Raw genomic sequence first — 21,169 nt, 5'->3', positions numbered from 1 at the left:
CCCACTCCAGTACTCTTGCCTGGAAAATCCCATGGACAGAGGAGCGTGGTAGGGTACAGTCCATGGGGTCGCAAAGAGTCGGACACGACTGAGCAACATCACTCACTCACTTAAGAGGTTTGGAAGTGGGGATCCGAAGGGTCTCAGGCTTCTAACTCTTGTCTCTACTTCTCTCTGCTGGTTTATTTTAGCCTTTTCTTCCTCCATGACAGACAGGCTTCCCCTGATCTACAGTCTTTAGGGTAGGACCTGGCTGTCCCATGAGTTCCTGGTTGGCATGCTTCACAGAGACCCAGCCACCCACAGAGGCTGACTTTCTCTCTTAACTCCCACTTACTGCCACGTCCAAGTTCCTCCAAAGACAGTGATTGGCCTGGTGTATTAAGGAAGCTGTCCACTTGGTCCAGTCAATCCTGGGTCTCCACTGTTTTGAAGCAGAGAGCAAGCAGTGACAGGCTGTAGAGGTTAGGAGCCTGGGAGGGCCCTGTGGTGTCCTGCCCAGGTGTCTGACCAGGAGTTGAAAATCTATCAGCCCTCTTCTGACACTGCCTTGCCTGCAATATTTTCCATTTTATAGGAGGAATATAGGACCTCTCGAGCCGATACGGTCTTCAGACAGGGCATGTCCACCTTCCCCCATCTAGGACATGTCTGAAGATCCTCTTGGCTCCTGAGGTCCTTTTGGGCTGGTGTTGGCCTGTTTGGGGCTTGAATCACAGCTTAACTTCTTCCTCTTCTCTATTCTACATCCTTCCCTTCTACCCTGCAAAGTTACCCTTCATTAAATTTTCTGTGTCCAAATTTCCATTTGCATCTGCTTCCTGGAGAACAGAACACATGGCAGCTGGCTCCCTGAGGTGCCTAGGAAAGAAGATGCTAAGGTGAGATTTGGAACTGCTTATCGGTGATGAGGTCTCCATCCATGGGGTTCAGAGGAGCACAGAGGCCTGCAGCACCAGGCAAGAGAAGATTCACTGCTGGTAAGCTCGGATGGCTATTGCTGGGAGGGGACGCATTCATTGGTGTCATGTATCAGACGTCTTGTAAATATGGGGCAAAGAGTAAATAGAAGGGCAATGAAATAGAGTGACCATTGCTAAGCTCAAGAGATACTCTGGAAAACCATGGTGAAAAGGAAAGAGTGACTAAATTGGCAAATAAGAGCTAAGAAAGCAGGGATCTCCTGATCAGCATTGCAAAGAGGCTTTCAAGTACACAACAATAAAGCAGAGAAAGCTGAAGACATGTCAGAATTCTTGAAAGAAAAAGTAACAGATATTGTATATTAATGCACACATGTGGAACCTAGAAAAATGGTATAGGTGATCTTTTTTTAGCTTTTTATTTTGTATTGGGGTATAGCCAATTAATAAACAATGTTGTGATAGTTTCAGGTGGACAGTATCTATTCTCCCCTAAACCCCCCTCCCATCCAGGCTGCCACAGAACATTGAGCAGAGTTCCATGTGCTATCCAGTAGGTCCTCGTGATCCATTTTAAATATAGCAGTGTGTTCATGTCCATCCCAAACTCCCTAAGTATTTTGTGCCCCCTCCTTCCCCTTGGCAACCATAAATCCACTCTCTAACTCTGTGAGTCTCTTTCTGTTTTGTAAGTTAGTTCATTTGCATCATTTATTTTTAGATTCCACAGAAAAAGGAAGTCATAATGATATTTCTCCTTCTCTGTTTCACTTACTTCACTTGGTATGTTAGCTTCTGGGTTTATCCACGTTGCTGTAAATGGCATGATTTCATTCTTTTTAGTGGCTGAGTAATATTGCATTGAATATATGTACCACATCTTCTTTATCCATTCCTCTGTCGATGGGCATTTAGGCTGCTCTCATGTTCTGGCTATTGTAAACACTGCGGCAATGAACATTGTGGTGCATGGATCCTTTGGGATCATGTTTTTCTCCTGATAACATGCCCAGAAGTGGGATTGCAGGTCATATGGTAGCTCTATTTTTAAGTTTTCTTTTTTTTAAAGGAACCTCCATACTGTTCTCAACAGTTGCTGCGTTAGGGTACACTGGGTACCTTAATTTTTATTTCAAGGTCTGTTGCTAGGGTAACCATCATGCTACAGACCCCATCCTCCTCATGGGCAGAAGACCCCAGAATATAGTTACTGGACATCTACTCCCTAGACTCTCTCTATATATACAGCCTGGAAGAGCAAATGATTTTCCTGAACCATATTAACAGTGCCACCAAGTTTCAGATGCAACTTCGTCTATCTTCAAAGCCATTGTTCTTCCTTTTATATCCCGCTGTTTTCCTATTTAATGCATATTTTTTAAATAATCAGTCTGTTGGCAAAGTGTCTAGATTTACAGGCAGAGAAAAACCAAGCTGATAGACAACAACTGCAGCGTGTAGCTGGAAACAGTTGGAACACTGTGTGTAAGACAATGAGCTGAGTGTTTGTGATTTGTTCATTCATTCTTTGATTTATTATCTAACAAGCCTTTATTAAGCCCTTACACCATGCCAGACCCTAGGCTAGGTACTGCAGATACAGCAAGGATTAAAGCTTAGATTCTGAGTCCAAAAGTTTATGATCCAGCAGAACAGAATGGCTTGTAAACAAGTTAAGTGCAATAAATCATTTAAAGGCAGATAAAGGAAGGTGAAAGCTTCCATTTATAACCTATGAGAATAACCGAGCACCGTGTTTTGAAGTTGGAAGCCTGCAGGACTACTGTGCCCACCAGGATCAGGTAAATGCTGGAATTATCTGGTACAGAACAGGCGATTAAACTGATAACCCTCTTTCCCTTGTGCAACTGATCCCGGTGTGAGCCCGAATACCAGGAGGCATCCTGTGTCCCATGTTACAGAAAATCACAGCCAGGGCTTTGTGTGGGGTAGCTCGAGCAGGTGTGGCCCACTGACAACTTTTGAGCGACACAGAATGTGTTGGCAACATCGCCACTTTAATTTCTCCATTCGATGATGATTTCCAGTGCCAAGCATCATTTTTTTGAAGTCAGAAGCCTGCAGGACTACTGTGCCCACCAGGATCAGTTAAATGCTGGCATTATCTGGTATCCTTCCACTCAACGTTGGAAAGAGCACTGTTGTGTTAGGTGCTAATAAAACAAGAACACACGATCCACTTTTTTTTTCTAGCACTGATTTCTGTATGTCCTGTGTTTCTATATGTTTCTATATGCCCCACAAACATATGTGAATGTTTCTATAGTCTACAGCCGCTCTCCTACTTACTGGGCACCTATCAGAGCTTCCAATAGTAAAAGTTCAGGAAAGAAGAGCTGTTGGTTGCGTGGCAGGGTCCTCATGGAGAAGAGTCAAAGCATCCATATGCCCTCCCTTCCGTTCCACCTCCCCCACCCATACAGGTGGCTGGATGATGAGTTCAGGCTCCACTGTGCACAGCTCCAGCACGCCAGCTCCCTGGGCTCCATCCCCCTCCAGTGTGCATCCTCCATGCAGCCAGAGGTTGATAGGCGCAAGCTTTAGATTTCAGTTGGTGCAGGATTCCTCTTGGCCTCAGATGGCCCATCTATGCTGTTACTATAGCATTCTGCATTCGTGACAGGGCCTCAACTTCTAAGTCAGGTGATACTTTGCCTTTCATTCTGCTATCATGTCTTGTATTTTGAACTTTTAATTTTGTATTGGGTATAGCCGATTAACAATCTTGTGATAGTTTCAGGTGAGCAGCAAGGGGACTCAGACATGCATATATGCACATCCATTCTCTCCCATACCCCGATCCCATCCAGGCTGCATGTAACATTAAGCAGAGTTCCATGTGCTATACAGTAAGTCCTCGTTGGTTATCCATTTAAAATGCATCTGCTATTATGTGTTTTTTTTTAATTTTAATTGGAGGCTAATTACTTTACAATATTGTAGGGGTTTTTGCCAAACACTGACATGAATCCGCCATGGGTATACATGTGTCCCCATCCTGAACCCCTCTCCCATCTCCCTCCCCATCCCATCCCTCAGGGTCATCCCAGTGCACCAGCCCCGAGCACCCTGCCTCATGCATCGAACCTGGACTGGCAATCTATTTCACATATAATATTATACATGTTTCAATGCCATTCTCTCAAATCATCCCACCCTTGCCCTCTCCCACAGAGTCCAACAATCTGTTCTTTACATCTGTGTCTCTTTTGCTATCTCTCATACGGGGTTATTGTTACCATCTTTCTAAATTCCATATATATGCGTTAGTATACTGTATTGGTGTTTTTCTTTCTGGCTTACTTCACTCTGTATAATAGGCTCCAGTTTCATCCACCTCATTAGAACTGATTCAAATGTATTCTTTTTAATGGCTGAGTAACATTCTGTTGTGTATATGTACCACAGCTTTCTTATCCATTCATCTGCTGATGGACATCTAGGTTGCTTCCATGTCTTGGCTATTATAAACAGTGCTGTGATGAACATTGGGGTACACGTGTCTCTGAATTCTGGTTTCCTCGGTGTTTATGCCCAGCAGTGGGATTTATGGGTCATATGGCAGTTCTATTTCCAGTTTTTTAAGGAATCTCCACACTGTTCTCCATAGTGGCTGTACTAGTTTGCATTCCCACCAACAGTGTAAGAGGGTTCCCTTTTCACCACACCCTCTCCAGAATTTATTGCTTGTAGACTTTTGGAGAGCAGCCATTCTGACCAGTGTGAGATGGTACCTCATTGTGGCTTTGATTTGCATTTATTATGTGTTGTGTCTACAAATTTTTTAGAATCCAAGGGAGAAAGAGGGGTCACTGGCGGGGTAGAAATCGGGTACTAATGCCTGAGTGCTCTTAGTGCTACAGAAACAATTTCATTCTTGCAGCCAAGGCAAGAGCACATGAGTTGAGGGGAGAAACAGGCATGCTTCATCAAAACTGCTCCACATGCCAAGACAGGCATGCCAAACGCTCACATCCACCAACAGGCACTGGGCTCTGTGCCGGCCTGGGCACACTCACGAACCTCTAGCCTGGATGGACTTGTCCTTGTTATAGCCAAGACTGCATGGGTCTTACTGCCATGCTTGGCACAAATTCACTCCCAAATAAAAAAAAGTGTTGATGCTTAATGTGGTTTAAGAATGGATACTCAGTAGACTGTCCCAAAAAGGATGATCACATATGTGACTCAGATGGATCCCCTATCATTCTCTGGGGGCTTCCCTCGTAGCTCAGTTGGTAAAGAATCTGCCTCCAATGCAGGAGACCCCAGTTCGATTCCTGGGTTGGGAAGATCCGAAGGAGAAGGGATAAGCTCCCACTCCGGTATGCTTGGGCTTGCCTTGTGGCTCAGCTGGTAAAGAATCCGCCTGCAATGTGGAGACCTGGGTTCGATCCCTGGGTTGGGAAGATCCCCTGGAGAAGGGAAAGGCTACCCACTCCAGTATTCTGGCCTGGAGAATTCCATGGACCATACAGTCCATGGGGTCACAAAGAGTCGGACACGACTGAGTGACTTTCACTTTCACTTATTCTCTGTGTGTGTTTTCACACATGTGCACACACACACATGTATCTGAGGTTTCCAGCAGAAGGGAATTACTCCTGCAGAGAAGGAGGCTGGCACTGGCATTTCTGTGAGTCCTGGGCTATCAAGAGAAGTACAAATTTGGAAAAAGGTCTAGAAATATCCTCTAAGAACAAGCTAGAAGAAGTTCCATGCAAAGAAGGGAGTAAGGGTCCATCACTGGGAAAGCTGAGCCCTGCTTCCTCTAGCCTCAGCCTCCTGCCGTCTGGCCTCACCCACCGCAGTGGCTCTGCCCACGGACCTGTGTTTCTCCCATACCCGACTCCTCTGTCTTTCCTTGGCTCATGCCGTCTCCCTTCCTGGAAAGCTGCCATATAGCCTCGCCTCAATTTGACGAGGGCCCCCTCCCCTGTGCTCCAGAGGCTGTGGGTGCCCCCCGGCCCCATCCCATCTCAGCTCGTCTGCAGCAGCAATAAGCAGCCACACCTGCTTCCAGCCACCGGCCCTTCCCTCCTGCTGCTTCTCTGCCCCACGGCTGCTTTTGGCAGAAGCCAGCTTCACAGAGCACAGGGCAGGTGTGAAGACTTCACACCTCCCGGAACAAACCCCAGTCAGCAAGGGGAAAGAGCGTGTGAACATATGCCCAGCTTCCTGGGCCCTTGAGAGGACAATTCTGGGATGCATTTTACACAGTTGTCACCTGTGGGTACAGGGTCACCTGCCCACGAATGCCTCTTGAGTGGCTTTTGTTCCTCTGGAATCACCTTCCCCTGGATCTCACTTCCTCAGGGTCAGCTGGGTTGGGGGAAGTCCTGAGATGCCAGGTAAGATCTTCAAATTCCTCACAGCCTTAGCTGGTGGTGGCACCTGACAACTGGTGAGGGTCCTCTCCTCCAGGTGCTTCCCAGGCGATGCTAGGGGTGAAGAACTCACCTGTCAACGCAGGAGGCATAAGGGATGTGAGTTTGAACCCTGGGTCAAGAAGATCCCCTGGAGGAGGGCATGGCAACCCATTCCAATGTTCTTGCCTGGAGAATCCCATGGACAGAGGAGCCTGGAGGGCTACAGTCCACGGGTCACAAAGAGTTGGACAAGACTGAAGAGACTCAGCAGGCAGGCCTTTCTCAGAGCACTGCCCATCACAGCACGTAGCTCCATGCATCACAATGGCCTGTTTCCTGCTCTGCCCTCCCCCCTTCCCCAGACCCTGCGTTCCTGGCGGGGAGGCAGCTCTGTCTTTGTCCCTTTAGACTCCCAGTACTTGGCAGATAGGAAAGTCTAGTAAATATTTGTTTTTTAACTCAAGGATTCACCAACCACAAGGCTTAGTTACTTCCTTTACAAACACGCCTATAATCCCCCTGACCTTTAAGAGTTTCCGAGAGGACAACAGGGTCTCATAAAGCTCCAGGCACAAGGGGGTGTCCTGACATATTATGACCACGTGTTATGGCCTGAACCGCACCCCCTCCCCAGATGTGTATGCTGACGCCCAAGCCCCAGCATCTCAGAATGTGACTGTATTTGTGGACAAGGCCTTGAAAGAGATGTATTTAAGGTAGAAGGAGGTCACAAGCTGGGCCCTAACCCAATGTGACTGTTGTCCTCAGAAGAAGAGGAAATGGGAGCACAGAGTGCCACCAGGCACGGACGCAGAGAAGACAGCCGTCACTGCAAGCCCAGGCCAGCCGCCTCGGAAGAAACCAACCCTGCCTGCATCTAATCCCGGATTTCCAGTGTCCAGAGTCATGAGAAGACAAATCTGTTATTTAGGCCATCCAGTCTGTGATATATTCCTACCGCTGCCCTGGGAGACTAATACACTGGTTATCTGAGGTTATAATCTTAGATGCGGGAAGAGTGTATACCAGAACCAGAAGAGCTGGCTTACATTTCTTAGATATTTTTAGGGGCTTTGATCTTGCTCAGATTTTTTAGTGATTTTTTCGTATAAATGCTGCTTCCAAGGCAGGATTAAGATGCGATTAAAAACAATCTGGGTCATAATACATAAACACACACATGCTGGGTCTGCCTTCCTGATCCTGAAACCCTTTTCCCAGACTCATGGGCCAAGTAGTGTAGCTGTAACCCAAGTGAGCACCCCCACTGCCACTCAGGGGAGTGGCAACAAGGCCAAGATGCAGCCAGAGCAAAGCTTGAAGAAAAGCCGTGGCGACAGGGACAGAGGGCACCTTACCCAACGCAGTGCCCTCCTGTGATCCATCCAACCAGCCCCCCGCCCCCCAGCATCATGGTTCTCCCAGGAAGAAGCCTGGTTTCCAGCCCCGTGTTCACCCTCATCCAGGAGAGAAAGAGCAGCTAGATTCATCGACACCACCTCACAGATCTTTAATGTGTATCCAGGTTCAGGGCCAGTTATATTTTACAAATAGATTTCTTGCAGCATTAAATTGCATGCCACAACACCCATCCGTTTTAAGTGTACAGGTCAGTGATTTTTCACAAGTATATTTACAAATTTATGCAGCCATCACCTCATTATAATTTTTGAACATCTTCATCCCTCCAAGAAGAATCATCATGGTCATTCATGGTCCCCTTCCATCCCTCTTCCATCCCTCCTTCCACTCAAGATAAACACGAATTGACTTTCTGTCTCTGTAGATTTTCCTTCCCTGGACATTTCTTATCAATGGAATCAGGCAGCCTGTGGTCTTTTGCATTTGGCTTCTTTCACGGAGCATCATGGCTCTGAGGTTTATCCATGTTGGAGCATGCATCAGTACTTTGTCCTTTTTAATTGCTAAACTGTATATAATTAATTGCATACAGTAATCAGAGCTTACCGCTTTAAGTTATATCGTGTGTGTGTGTGTGTGTGTAGGGCTAATAGGAGTTGCGGACATGTGGGGTGGGTGGGGGTGGCTTGCTCTATAAAAGTTATTTTAGTGTCTGTCCATTCCTAAGACTTACGTGACCCTTTTATGGGGCTCTAAGCTGGGGCCGGACAGGGAATTTAACTGGTGGCTGCTTCTATCGTGAAGGCAAGGGCTGGCCAGAACAACCTGTTTTTCCCTCCTTCCCAAGCCTTTGGCACAGTTCCTCTGAAATCAATGGGATTCCCGATTGCTCAAGGCGTAGGACATTCTCCCTCATAACTGAATTCTTTTCATGCTTGACTTGTCTTATTTCAAAAGTTGATCTCCTCATTCTCTTCAAGACCAAGGTCAAGGTCATAATGACCTCATTAGGCTTTGTCCAGTGAGGAAAGATCTGGGGCTTGCGTTGATAGGGAGCTCGGCAAAATGCCACCTTGAGAAGCACCTGCCAGAATCCTCCTGCCCCATGGTTGGCCTCATGGGATGTGTTAAGTGGTACCTAGCCCAGGCTCCATGCCGACCTCAGCGAGAGGACCCAGGCACTGCCCAGAGGGATGCTGATGAGCTGGAGCTTATCCCAGTGCTGTTGTTGTTTAGTTGCTAAATCCTGTCCAACTTTCTGCGACCCCATGGACTGTAGCCCACCAGGCACCTCTGTCCATGGGATTTCCCAGGTAAGAATACTGGAGTGGGTTATCATTTCCTTCTCTGGGGATCTTCCTGATCCAGGGATCAAACCCATGTCTCCTATGTCTCCTGCACGGGCAGGCAGATTCTTTACTGCTGAGCCACCAGGGAAGCCCTTATTCCAAAGAGGCCAGCCTAGTAGGCAGAGTACCTACCATACTCATGCAGCATGTTCGTACTTGTGTTCAAGAAGGGCCATCATATGGGAGGAATGAGCTGGGAGCTCCTCTCTGAGTGTCCAGAAGGCTAGGAAAATGCTGTGTGTGTGAGTCACAGTGTGTGGGCCATGGGAGGGTGACCGGGAGGAGTCCCGTGGGCCAGGGGCTTGCGGTCCGGCCGGAACACCAGTCCCGATAGGTGATGTGGATCCCCATTTGGAGTTTAGATAGAATTCTGGTTGTGTCAGCTGGGAAACTCAGCTTGGGCTGGGAGGGGAAAGCTGCCATCTGTGCCTCGGACTCTCTTCTGCTGAAGGCATGGGGATGCCAGCATCCTGCCTGCCCTTGGCCAGGACTGTTAAGTTTCTGGGCATGGCTGACCCTCTCAAGAAGAGCCTCTGGGTACTGCTGAGCGGGTAATTTCTTTTTTGTCACTGTAGGCTTTTTCCCGTTTTCTGGAGCTCTGGGCTTTGGGGTTAAATGGCAGGGGTTAAGTAATGAGAAAGAAGAAAATCCATGAGGGATTCCCATGTAGCCTATTGTCCCCAGTAAGTCCTCCTTAATATTCCCAGAGTTACTGAGACAGTTTAATGGCTCCTGTATTTAAGAGGGACAGCGAACTCACCCAGCAGACATTTTTTATAAAATCCTTTATGAATCGCAACAATGTCCACATTACGATTTTACATCCCGCTTTAATAAGGATCGAATTGCCACGGGCGATTTTGAATGAGAGGGTCTTGTCTTCTAACTGCAGTAGGTCTTCTGGCAACAGGCCTGATTTACTTTCTGGCTCCGCACCAGATTAAATTAACTTTCTCCACAGTTCATCTCTTAACCCTCTTTGGGCAGCAATCTACATGGACAGATCAAATTTTACAGAATTTCTGGCTCTCAGGGGGCCTTAGAAGCTTCTCAACAAAGCGTAGGCATCCAGGAAATAGCAGGACAGATCAGTGAAGGGTCCAATCTCTGCAGGATAATGTCAAGGGTGGGCTTTCCCTTTATAGCAGCGGGCAGTTCTTGTGTTCAGTGATTCCATAGAAATTCCTACTGAGCAGAGAAACGTACACCAGGCAAAGTGGTCTTGGAAGCAAAAAGATCTGAGTTCTGTCTGAATGCAATGGTTAATTTTATGTTACTTGACTGGGCTGAGAGATGCCCAGATTAACAGGTAAATATTATTCCAGGTGAGCTGATGGGTGTTCATTGGAAGGACTGATGTTGAAGCTGAAACTCCAATACTTTGGCCACCTGATGTGAAGAGCTGACTCATTTGAAAAGACCCTGATGCTAGGAAAGATTGAAGGCAGGAGGAGAAGGGGATGATAGAGGATGAGATGGTTGGATGGCATCACCGACACAATGGACATGGGTTTGGGGTGGACTCCGGGAGTTGGTGATGGACAGGGAGGCCTGGCGTGCTGCAGTTCATGGGGTCGCAAAGAGTCGGACAAGACTGAGTGACTGAACTGAACTGAACTGAGCTGATAAGGATGCTTCTGGAAGAGACTAACACTTGAATTGGTAGGTGGTAAAGAAGATTGCCCTCTCAGTGTGGATGGACACTGACCTGTTGGGGGCCTGCATAGAACAATAGGGTGGAGGAAACATGAATTTGCTCTCTGCTTGAAATGGGACAGCATTTTTTCTTGCCTTTGAACAATACCACTCCTGGTTCTTGGGCCTTTGGACTTGGACTTATAACTTTGGCGCTCTGGGTCCTTTTATCCACAAACCATACTTCATGGATAGATGTGCTGGTTGTTGCTTGTGTGTGTGTGTGTGTGTGTGTGTGTATGCTCAGTTGTGTCTGACTCTTTGGGACCTCCATGGACTGTAGCCCACCAGGCCCCTCTGTGGTTTTCCCAGACAAGAATACTAGAATGGGTTGCCATCTCCTTCTCCAGGGCATCTTCCAAACCCAGGGATCAAATTGGCATCTTCTGCGTCTCCTGCATTGGCAGGACGATTCTTCACCACTGAGCCACTTGGGAAACCCCAGTTCTCACTTACTATGTGAATAAACCAAGGCTCAGAGAGGTTGGCCAACTTCCCTAAGGCCCCACAGCTAAGAAATGATATATCCAGGACACAAATCCAGATTTGTTGAATTCTAATTTGTATTTTCTCCATGCATTAGTACACTCTGCACCTTCTGTTCTTTAGCAGATGCTGAGTTAAAATTATTACAGGTATGTGTATATCTTTAAAAGATCCAAAACCAGTAAATAGAAAATTAATTTGAAATTATTTTTAAAAATATTTCTCAGCTAAAGAATAAAATTCCTGCCTTGAAAATTGAAGTCATAGAGTAATTACAGGGGTACTCACAAAGCTCTTCAGTATTTGGTCCTAAACTTGAACGGGAGAATCTATTGAGAGCTGGTGTAAATTCCTGAAAAGGTGACCTGGGGTCTGAGATTAGCCCAAAACAGATAAGGATAAATGTTTTCTTCAAAGCTGTTAGTGCTGGTGGGCTACGTACGTGTCTCTAGTGGTAAAGAATCCAACTGCCAATGCAGAAGACGCAAGAGACATGGGTTTGATCCCTGAGTTGGGAAGATCTCCTGCCATAGGAAGTGGCAACCCACTCCAGTATTCTTGCCTGGGAAATCTCATGGACAGAGGAGCCTAGTGGGCTATAGTCCATGGATTTGCAAAGACTTGGACCTGACTGAGTGACCAAGGACACACCACACACACACACACACACCTACACACACACACAATGTATGTAGGTCAATCTCGATCTTCCAATTTATCTCTTCCCCCTGGCTTATCCTCTAGTAACCATAAGTTTGTTTCCCCATCTGTGACTCTATTTATGTTCTTATCATCTTACCTGAACATCTTTAGGCAAGAAATGCAATATTTCTCAATTTTTTCATTTACCAAAGTAAGAATAAGGACATCTATCTATTTACAAAGATAATTTGATGAGATCACTTACATCAGTGCCAGGCACATAGTAGACAATAAATGCTTATTATAAATAACTGAGAGGCTTCCCCAGAGCCTCACCAGTAAAGAATCCACCTGCAATGTAGGAGATGCCGGTTTGATCCCTGGGTCCTGAAGATCCCCTGGAGGAGGGCACAGCAACCCACTCCAGTATTCTTGCCTGGAGAATCCCATGCAGGAGCCTGGCGGGCTACTGTCCATGGGTTGCAAAGAGTCGGACACGACTGGAGCGACTTAGCATGTATGCCTCAATAACTGAACTAACTTTGTAATGTGAGTCTCCAAGAATTTACAGAGGAAAAGAAAGAAGAAAGGAAGACAGCATCAAGAAGTACCCCTCACCCCCCGCCACACACACACACACACACACACACACACACAAACACATCCCTGACACCTAATGCTTTCCCCACATTTCCCATCGCTTTCTAAAGCCAGTCACATCCAGGAGAGATAGGTTTTCTTGCAGTGGACAGTTCCCAGATATTTTCAACTGTGACTTAAACACCAAGAGATGCTGAGTTTGTGAAGCTGCATGTGTATCCAGCTGTGCTGCCTCTCAACAGACAGTGAACAAGTGCCTGCTTTCTGCCTCTGCCTTGGACCTGGTACCCTCAGCTCCACCACGTGTAGCCCAGAGTAGGTGCCATGTGCTGGTCTGAGCTCGGGAGCAAGAAAGAGAAGAAGCGAAGGGAGAAAGCGAGGGAGGAAGGGGAGAGAGGTTGGTGTACGTGTCCATACACATCCAGGCACATCTCCCACCAGGCGTGGGTGGCAGGAGAGTGTGGTTCTTGGGTAGGTGTCAGAGCACTCGCTGTTTGAAAGCACCGTCACACTTCTAATTTACCGTGAATACCATGGCATGCCCCCAGATGTTGGCTCGGGATGGTTCCATGTGGCCTGCTCTGCTGAAATGTTGATCCTGCAGCTGTTGCTGAAGTACCAGGGGATTGTGGTCACTGGTAAGTTCAACACTTGCCAGATTCTGTTAATAGATGCAAGAATTCGATGATCTTCTAACATATGGTGATCTAACAAAGGGTAAGAAGTATTTCCAAGTGGCATTAATGGTAAAGAATTCTGCTAATGCAGAAGACACAAGTTCTATCCCTGGGTCAGGAAGATTCCTTGGAGAAGGAAATGGCACCCCATTGCCTGGAAAATCCGATGGACAGAGGACCCCTGAGGGTTACCACTCCCTGGGGTTGCAAAGAGTTGGGCATGACTCAGCATGTGTGCACACTAACACAATGGCAGCTTTTGCCTTTGCACAGCACTCTGGAGTTGAACACTTTCTCTGTAGACCACGGCCCTCTATGCCCCAGGTCTCTGTCTTGACCCTCCTCCTACACCACCCAGCTTGTCAACTGATAAAGCTGCTGGCCCCTGGAATTTAGAAGTCATTCCAGAGCAGTTGGTTTCAGGCTGACCTGGATTCAGATCCTAGCTCTGCCCCTTGTCAGCTGTGTGACCTTGAGCAAATGACCTAACCTTTCTGAGCCTCAAACATTCCCATATGCAAAATGGGAAAGAATGGACCTTACTCATTCATAGTTGTTGCAAGAATGGTAAAGGGTGATGCTTGCAAAAGGTCCAGTCTCGTAGATATGAGATGATCCGTGAGTCTTCTCCCTCCTCTTCTCATCTATGGATGTGTCCCAGAAATGTATAAAACATTCCGGGGTGGCCATTTTTCCTTGTGTTTCTCTCAGGATCCTAGCACATAATAGGGCAGCAGTTCTCAAACCTCTGTCCATCAGTGTGAGCTGGGGCTTGTTACAGACACAGGTTCTCAGGCCTGTATGTAATGATGCTAATGTTGCAAGGTTGCAGAGCCTAGGAGTCTGCTTCTAAAGAGGAGCCTTGGGGGATATAGGAATGTCCCCTTGAGAAAACCTCATATTCCATAAAGACCCAGGGTTTCACTGAAGCTCACCTGACAGGCTGTGGGTCTGTGGGGCAGAGGAAAAAGGAAAAGGGGGATTGAATTACCACCTCACACCCATCCGAATGACCATTATCAAAGAATGTCCAAGTGATAAGTGCTGGAGAGGGTGTGGAGAAAAGGGAACCCTCTGGTACTATTGGTGGGAATGCCAACTGATACAGCCATTAAGGAGAACAGTATGGAGAGTCCTTAAAAAACTAGGAATAAAACTGCCACATGACCCAACTATCCCACTATTGGGCACATACCCTGAGGAAACCGCAATTGAAAAAGATACCTGTACCCCAACATTCATTGCATCACTATTTACAATAGCTAGGACATGGAAGGGAGAAGGCAATGGCACCCCACTCCAGTACTCTTGCCTGGCAAATCCCATGGATGGAGGAGCCTGGTAGGCTGCAGTCCATGGGGTCACTAAGAGTTGGGCACGACTGAACGACTTCACTTTCACTTTTCACTTTCATGCATTGGAGAAGGAAATGGCAACCCACTCCAGCGTTCTTGCCTGGAGAATCCCAGGGACAGAGGAGCCTAGTGGGCTGCCGTCTGTGGGGTTGCACAGAGTTGGATACGACTGAAGCGACTTAGCAGCAGTAGCAGCAGGACATGGAAGTAACCTAGAGGCCAGAGGACAGAGGAATGGATGAGGAAGTTGTGGTACATATACACAGTGGATTATTAGCCATAAAAAAGAAACGCATTTGAGTCAGTTCTAATGAAGTGGATGAACCTAGAGCCTATTACACAGAGTGAAGTCAGTCAGAAAGAGAAAAATAAATACGGTATATTAACACATACACGTGGAGTCGAGAAAGATGGCACTGATGACCTATTTGCAGGGCAGCAGTGGAGACGCACACAGAGAACAGACTCGTGGGCGCAGGGGAGTGTGAGAGGACGGGACGAATCGAGAGACTGGCGCTGAAACGTACACATGACCATGTGTAACCATGGATTGTCAGTGGAAACCTGCTGTGTGATGCGCGGAACTCAAACCTGGTGCTCTGTGACAACCCAGGGAGGTGTGATGGGGTGGGAGGGAAGTTCAAGAGGACGTGTGTCTACCTACGGCTCATTCATGCTGCTGTATGGCAGAAGCCAACACAGTACTGTAAAGCAATTGTCCACCAATTAAAAATAACTAAATTTTAAAAAGAAAGAATGCATTTCTGTTGCTTTAAGCCAAAAAAAAGGGGGTGTTTTCAAAGATTGAGGACAGAGAGGGAGGGACCCTTCACAGCCATCTTTCTCTAGATGGGGAAGGTTTACAAAGCTCTGTCTCTTGTTGCCCATAAAACAGCTATTGTGCTTAAATTGGCAATGTTTAGCAAAAGAGGAATGCCACCTTGGCTCCAAGTGACTGTAATCACAGCACTTAATTAAAGGCTGCCGGCGGGAAGGCCTTCTTGGCATCAGAAAACTCCCTCTGGGGCAGCCGCCCAAATGCCAGCAGTTGGTAGCTGGAACTCTGGGAGGATGGCTCCCTGGGGGTTCCTAAGGAACTTGGTTCTGAAAGCGTCTTTGCACCTCCCCATCAGCATCAGGGAACCATAGTGGGGAGACCAAGTGTTTTTCAGCATCAAGATCCACCTGGTCTTCAACGACTTGTGATGCCGAGAGAATGAATTACTCCCATTTCTCCTCCTCTCTTCTGCTTTCACCTGAAGACAGTTTTCAGGAGGGGAATAAAGTGGTCCAGGGGGGTGAATCAGAGGTGAGGGCTGCAAACACCAGTCCCCAAGCCCAGGGCTCAGTTTGGTTCCTGCCCTTGTTTCAGCAATTTTGTTCTTTCATGAGCCTGATGAAAGTGACCGCAAAGTCCAACAGGCGATTTCATTGGCTGCCTGTTTCAAAGTTATTTCACAGAAGGCTTCCAGAGAGGGTAAAGTTTTAAAATAAGAAACTAAGCCAGCCTCTTTGAAACCTCAGGAAAAACAATCTAGTAAAATATATACATATGCAAAGAAATATATGTACCTGTAGAAGAAATGGAACTACACTGGTTTTCTTGAATCCACGTGTAAGCTGAAACAACTCAATTCAAGGGCAAAAAGAAAAATGAGGTTTAGGGAATATTCAAGAAGGGAATAAGCTACTTCTGAGCTAGATTGCGGTGTAATAGAAAAGCTAATTTGAGAACTTAACTTCTATGAAAACAATCTAATTAAAATACCAGTTGTTTTGTACATGTCAGAAGAGTTCTGACTCCTCGGTTAAATAGCAAATGGACATTCTATTTCTGAATGGCCAGAATGGCCACATTCTCTGGATGTGTGTCCAGAGAGTAAGACGGAGGCATTGGACTGTCTAATTCCTCAAAACGTCCCATCTGTGGAAATAAAATGGATTGCAGTATCTGCCCTGGCCAAACATATGTCATTTATGTTATTGCATGTTGGACCTGTTAAAGAAATGAGCCAAGATGTTGGCTCATCTTGGAGTACTTTTAAAATTTTCTCATTGCTATCACTTTTTTTAATTGGCATGATATTGAGAAAATAAATGTAATATGCGAGGTGCCAGGCTTTAAAAAAAGGAGAGGTTGGGAGTGGGAGAGCTGGGGTTGTGGTCTAAGGCTGCACACGCCTTCTCCAAGGCTGCTGTAGGCGCGGTCCGCGGCCGTCACCCCTTCATCCAGACTATCCCCGCCTGTGACACGGCGCTACCCTCTCCTGGAGTTTGGGTAGAGTTGAATCATCCTCTCTTCCAGCAGCACAGAGTTGCCAAATCTGCCGAAGCCTTTAAATATAGGGGATTTTAGGAAAATCTCCCAAGGGTCAGCAGCTAATTCACATAAATGGCTCAAAATAGCATATATGTTCACAGAACCTTGCCGGCAAGCTACCCCTCGGCCTATGCTAGCAATCATTTTACAATTTAATGAAGGCATTTTTTAAGTTTTTTTCTGATGCAGATGACCCTAACATACCTATTCCAGCTTCTGCAGACCTTTTCTGACCGGCCTCAAGCTTTCAGTCAGGCATACCAAGGCCAAGCCTCCTGGGTTATTACTGAGAAAGATCGGGGTAAGGAATTGGGGGCTGGGGGACACTCCATCGGCCGAACCTCATCTGTGCAGACTGAGCTCCTAGGTGGAGTGGGTTAGGAGTTCAGCTTCCTCCTCCGTAACCTGGAGAGCGCCAGGCTTGTGAGACCAAAAAGACATCCTCTGCTGGATTGGTGTTTGTGAGGTCCCTAGGTGGCTCCTGGGACAGAGGGAACTCGATAGATGGTAGTCATAGGACCAGCGTAGTTTGTGCGACCCCATGCAAAAAAAGATGTGAGATCAGATTTTGGAAAACTTATTCAGAGTTTCAGTATAGTGACAGTAGAATAGGAAGGGCTTCGCTGGTGGCTCCGTGGGAAAGAATCCGCCTGCCAACGCAGAAGACACAGGAGAAGCAGATTTGATCCCTGGGTCGGGGAGGTCACTAGAGAAGGAAATGGCAACCCGCTCCAGTGTTCTTGCCTGGGAATCCCACGTGCAGAGGAGCCTGATGGGCTACAGTCCATGGGGTTGCAAAGAGTTGGACTTGACTTAGTGACTAAATAACAAGGATATGAAACCAAGCCAGGGCTCTGCTAAGCACTCGGCCCTACGAGGCTGTACGAGGCTCCTAGACCCATGCCGTCATCAGACCTAACACTTGAGAATGTACTGGGTACCATTCTAAGTGCTTGTCATGTTTATGTGGAGTCCTCAAAGTGGATTAGCTACATTCTCATTTAACAGGTGAGGAAAATGAGGCACAGAGGGGCTAAGCCACTTGTCCACCATCACGCAGCTCGAGAGAGGCAGAGCTGGAGTTGGCTGTCTGGTCCTGAAGCTGTCCTATTTTCATCCTCCTTCTTCTGGACTTGAACTGGGAGCTCTGTCCAACTGGGATGGAGTATCCAGAACTCCCCGGGCCCATGCACAGTGGCCAGGACCAGAATCTTCTCCCACAGTTGGACACAGGTGGCAGGACAGGTCCTCCCAGACACACTGCCAGCTGCGCTGAGGTCTGGGACCCAGAGGGGAAGGGACCGGAGTTCACATGAGGACACTCAGAGCCGAGGCCTCCACGAGGCTGAAAGCACTGGGCTTTATTCTTTGATCCAAACTGTGGATCAGGGCTGATCGGCCTCAGGGTCATTACTCACATTACAGCTGCGGGCTGACTCAGCACTTTCCGAACCCACCCTGATAACAGATCCTCCCCATCCAATGCCACTTAGAGTTTTCAGGGCATGGGGCTGGGGCGGCTTAGGCAACTTGAGGCTGCAGCAAATTCCCTGGTCTGCCTCTGAGTCACAATGGTGCTTTTCTGTGGCTTCTCCTCCTGCCAGGGGGCAGCACCTGAGTGGTCCCGCTTGTCCAAGTCATCTCAAGAATTCAGGATTTTACACTGTAACACAAAGGATGACATGTCAGTAATATCTGTGAAAATGAGAAAAATGGAGCAAAGATATATCCCACTGTGAATGATTCTCTGAGTCATGGTTTTATTTTTGGTCCATGAAGTAAAAATGATGACAATAATAGTAATAACTAACATATTGTTGTTATTGCTGTTTAGTTGCTAGGTTGTGTCTGACTCTTTGCAATCCCGTAGACTGTAACCAGCCAGGCTCCTCTGTCCATGGGATTTCCCAGGCAGGAATACTAGAGTGGGTTACCATTTTCTTTTCCAGGGGATCTACCCAACCCAGAGATCTAACCCACATCTCCTGCAGATGGATTGCAGGATCCATCATTGGCAGATGGATTCTTTACTACTGAGCCACCAGGGAGGCCAATAACTAACATATATTGAGCCCTTAAAATGTCCCAGGCACTGTGCTAAATGCTTTACTTGAATTATCTCACCCACACATACCTACTTGACAAAGGTGTGATTCTGCTGTCCAAACCACTTACGATCTTTTTTTTTCCAGTCACACTAAATTACAGCTCAGGAAATTTACATGCAATTAATCTCCTTAATTGAACCTTTATGGTTGGATAATATAACCATGGCGTAGATGAGGAGTAATTCATCCAGCTCCTGTGCTCAAGTTGGAGCTTGTCTGTTCCAAGGGGAATGTGTGCAAGGATGTGGAAGGGAGGGAGGAAGAGGAGGCGTGGCCGGGATGTTGACCAACTGATAGGGACCACCCATCCGCCCTGCTCCATCCACACTGTCTTCTTTTGTCTCTCTTGGCTCCTTAAATTCCCTATGTTCTTCAGGGTCCTTGCAAATACTGTTGTCTTTGCCCAAATACTGTTCTCTTCCTTTTTTTTTTTTTTTGTATTTAATTTTTAAAATGTAGTTTTGACTGCACTGGGTCTTGGTTGCAGCAGGTGGGCTTTCTCTAGTTGTGGTGAACTTTCATTTCAGTGAGCAGGGGCTAGTCTCTAGTTGTGATGTTCAGATTTCTCATTTTTCTGACTTGCAGTGACTTCTCTTGTTGCAGAGCATGGGATCTAGGGACCTTGAGCTTATTCATTGTGGTAGTTGGGTTTAGTTGCCCCGTGGCATGTGGAATATTCCTGGACCAGGGATCAAACCCATGTCCCCTGCACTGGCAGGTGGATTCTTAACCATCTGACCACCAGGGAAGTGCTGTTCTAGCCCCTTTATGGAGGGAACACCCACTCATCCTTCAGACCCTCAGCTTGCCTCTCATGGACCCGGGGTCCTGGCTGCTCTGTCTAGTCTTCCTTTGGCCTCCTTGCTGAAGCTACAGATGGACATTTACTTGGGGTCTTATCTGGTGATGCTTCTCATGCATTAGGGCCTTCCCAGGTGGCTTTAGTGGTAAAGAACCCGCTTGCCACTGCAGGAGACGTAAGAGACTCAGTTTTGATCCCTGGGTTGCATAGATCCCTGGAGGAGGGCATGGAAACTCACTCCAGTATTCTTCCTGGGAAAACCCATGGACAGAGGAGCCTGGCAGGTGACAGTCCATAGGGTCACATAGCAGTCCATAGGGTCACATAGAGTCGGACACGACTGAAGCGACTGAGGCTACAGGCATGCTGATGTATTCGACTCTTCACACCATTAGGACAGAGACACTGCTGTCTTCTTCATTGTTGTTTATTAGTGCATCCTTCCCACCTAACACACAGTATGGATTCGACAAAGTCTTGTTCAAAAACAGGAATGAATAGACAGGGTGTTTTGTTCAGATCATAGGTGGATACGGGTTCAGCTCCGTGGATGTGGGTGGTAACTTCATTCTGAGTTGGACCCTAGTTCTTACTTAGGGTGTGGGCTAGAGTGCAGTGGTGGAAGGGGAGAGGAGCTTCCAGAATGTGGGGTGTCAGGCTTCCTCGGCCATCAGGCTAATGGTCCCCCACTGACCCCAGGTTCTCTCCTACCTGATGCAGAATCACGGAGCCCTCCAGGTCTGTACTAGGGACTGGCAAACATCCTCTGTAAATGCCATTACCCTTGTGGGCCTCAGGGTCTCTGCTGCAGCTGCTCATCTTGGCCATCATCTCACGGAAGCCACCACAAACAGTGCGGGAATGAATGGGGATGACGTGTTCCAACAACATTTTACTTAGGATCACTGAAAAGGGAATTTCACACTCTTTCATGTGTCACACCTACTTTCCTTCTTTTGATTTTTTTTCTTTTCTCTGGCCATTAAAGAACATGAAAACCATTCTTAGCTCATACAATACAATATACAAATTCGCTTAGTTGTGTCCAACTCTTTGCGACCCCATGGACTGTAGACTACCAGGCTCCTCGGTCCATGGGATTTTCCAGGCAAGAATATTGGAGTGGATTGCCATTTCTTTCTCCAGGGGATCTTTCCAACCCAGGGATTGAACCCAGGTCTCCCACATTGTAGGCAGATGCTTTACCATCTGAGCTACTAGGAAAGCCCCACAAATTCCTTAACATAGCTTAAAGGGCTCTTCAAATCTGGTCCTTACTTATCTCTCCAGTGTCATCTCTCTGGCACTGCCTGATTCATCCATAGGTACTCTTTAAGTTCCTCCAAGCAATCTAAGCTCCCTAAGCATATCTCTTGTCTTTATTACAGGTCTGGTAAACTCTACTCGTTCTCTTCACAAAGCTAAGTACTATTCACCCTTTAGACTTCAACCTAAGATGA

General features: G+C 47.1%; 1 long non-coding RNA gene across 1 annotated transcript in view; it reads left to right on the top strand.

Annotated features, from left to right (window-relative positions):
• The first annotated feature begins 321 nt into the window (after positions 1 to 321).
• Positions 322 to 21,169, top strand: part of LOC133260315 (uncharacterized) — a 54,937-nt gene continuing 34,089 nt past the window's right edge. The window contains exon 1 of the long non-coding RNA XR_009740747.1: positions 322 to 980. This is a non-coding gene — a long non-coding RNA (uncharacterized LOC133260315). The remainder of the gene's footprint in view (positions 981 to 21,169) is intronic.

This window comes from Bos javanicus, chromosome 14 (assembly GCF_032452875.1).
Source record: "Bos javanicus breed banteng chromosome 14, ARS-OSU_banteng_1.0, whole genome shotgun sequence".
NCBI classification, from domain to species: Eukaryota; Metazoa; Chordata; class Mammalia; order Artiodactyla; family Bovidae; genus Bos; species Bos javanicus.
The sequence above is the reverse complement of the archived record's forward strand: the minus strand, read 5'-3'. Positions and strand labels throughout refer to the sequence as shown.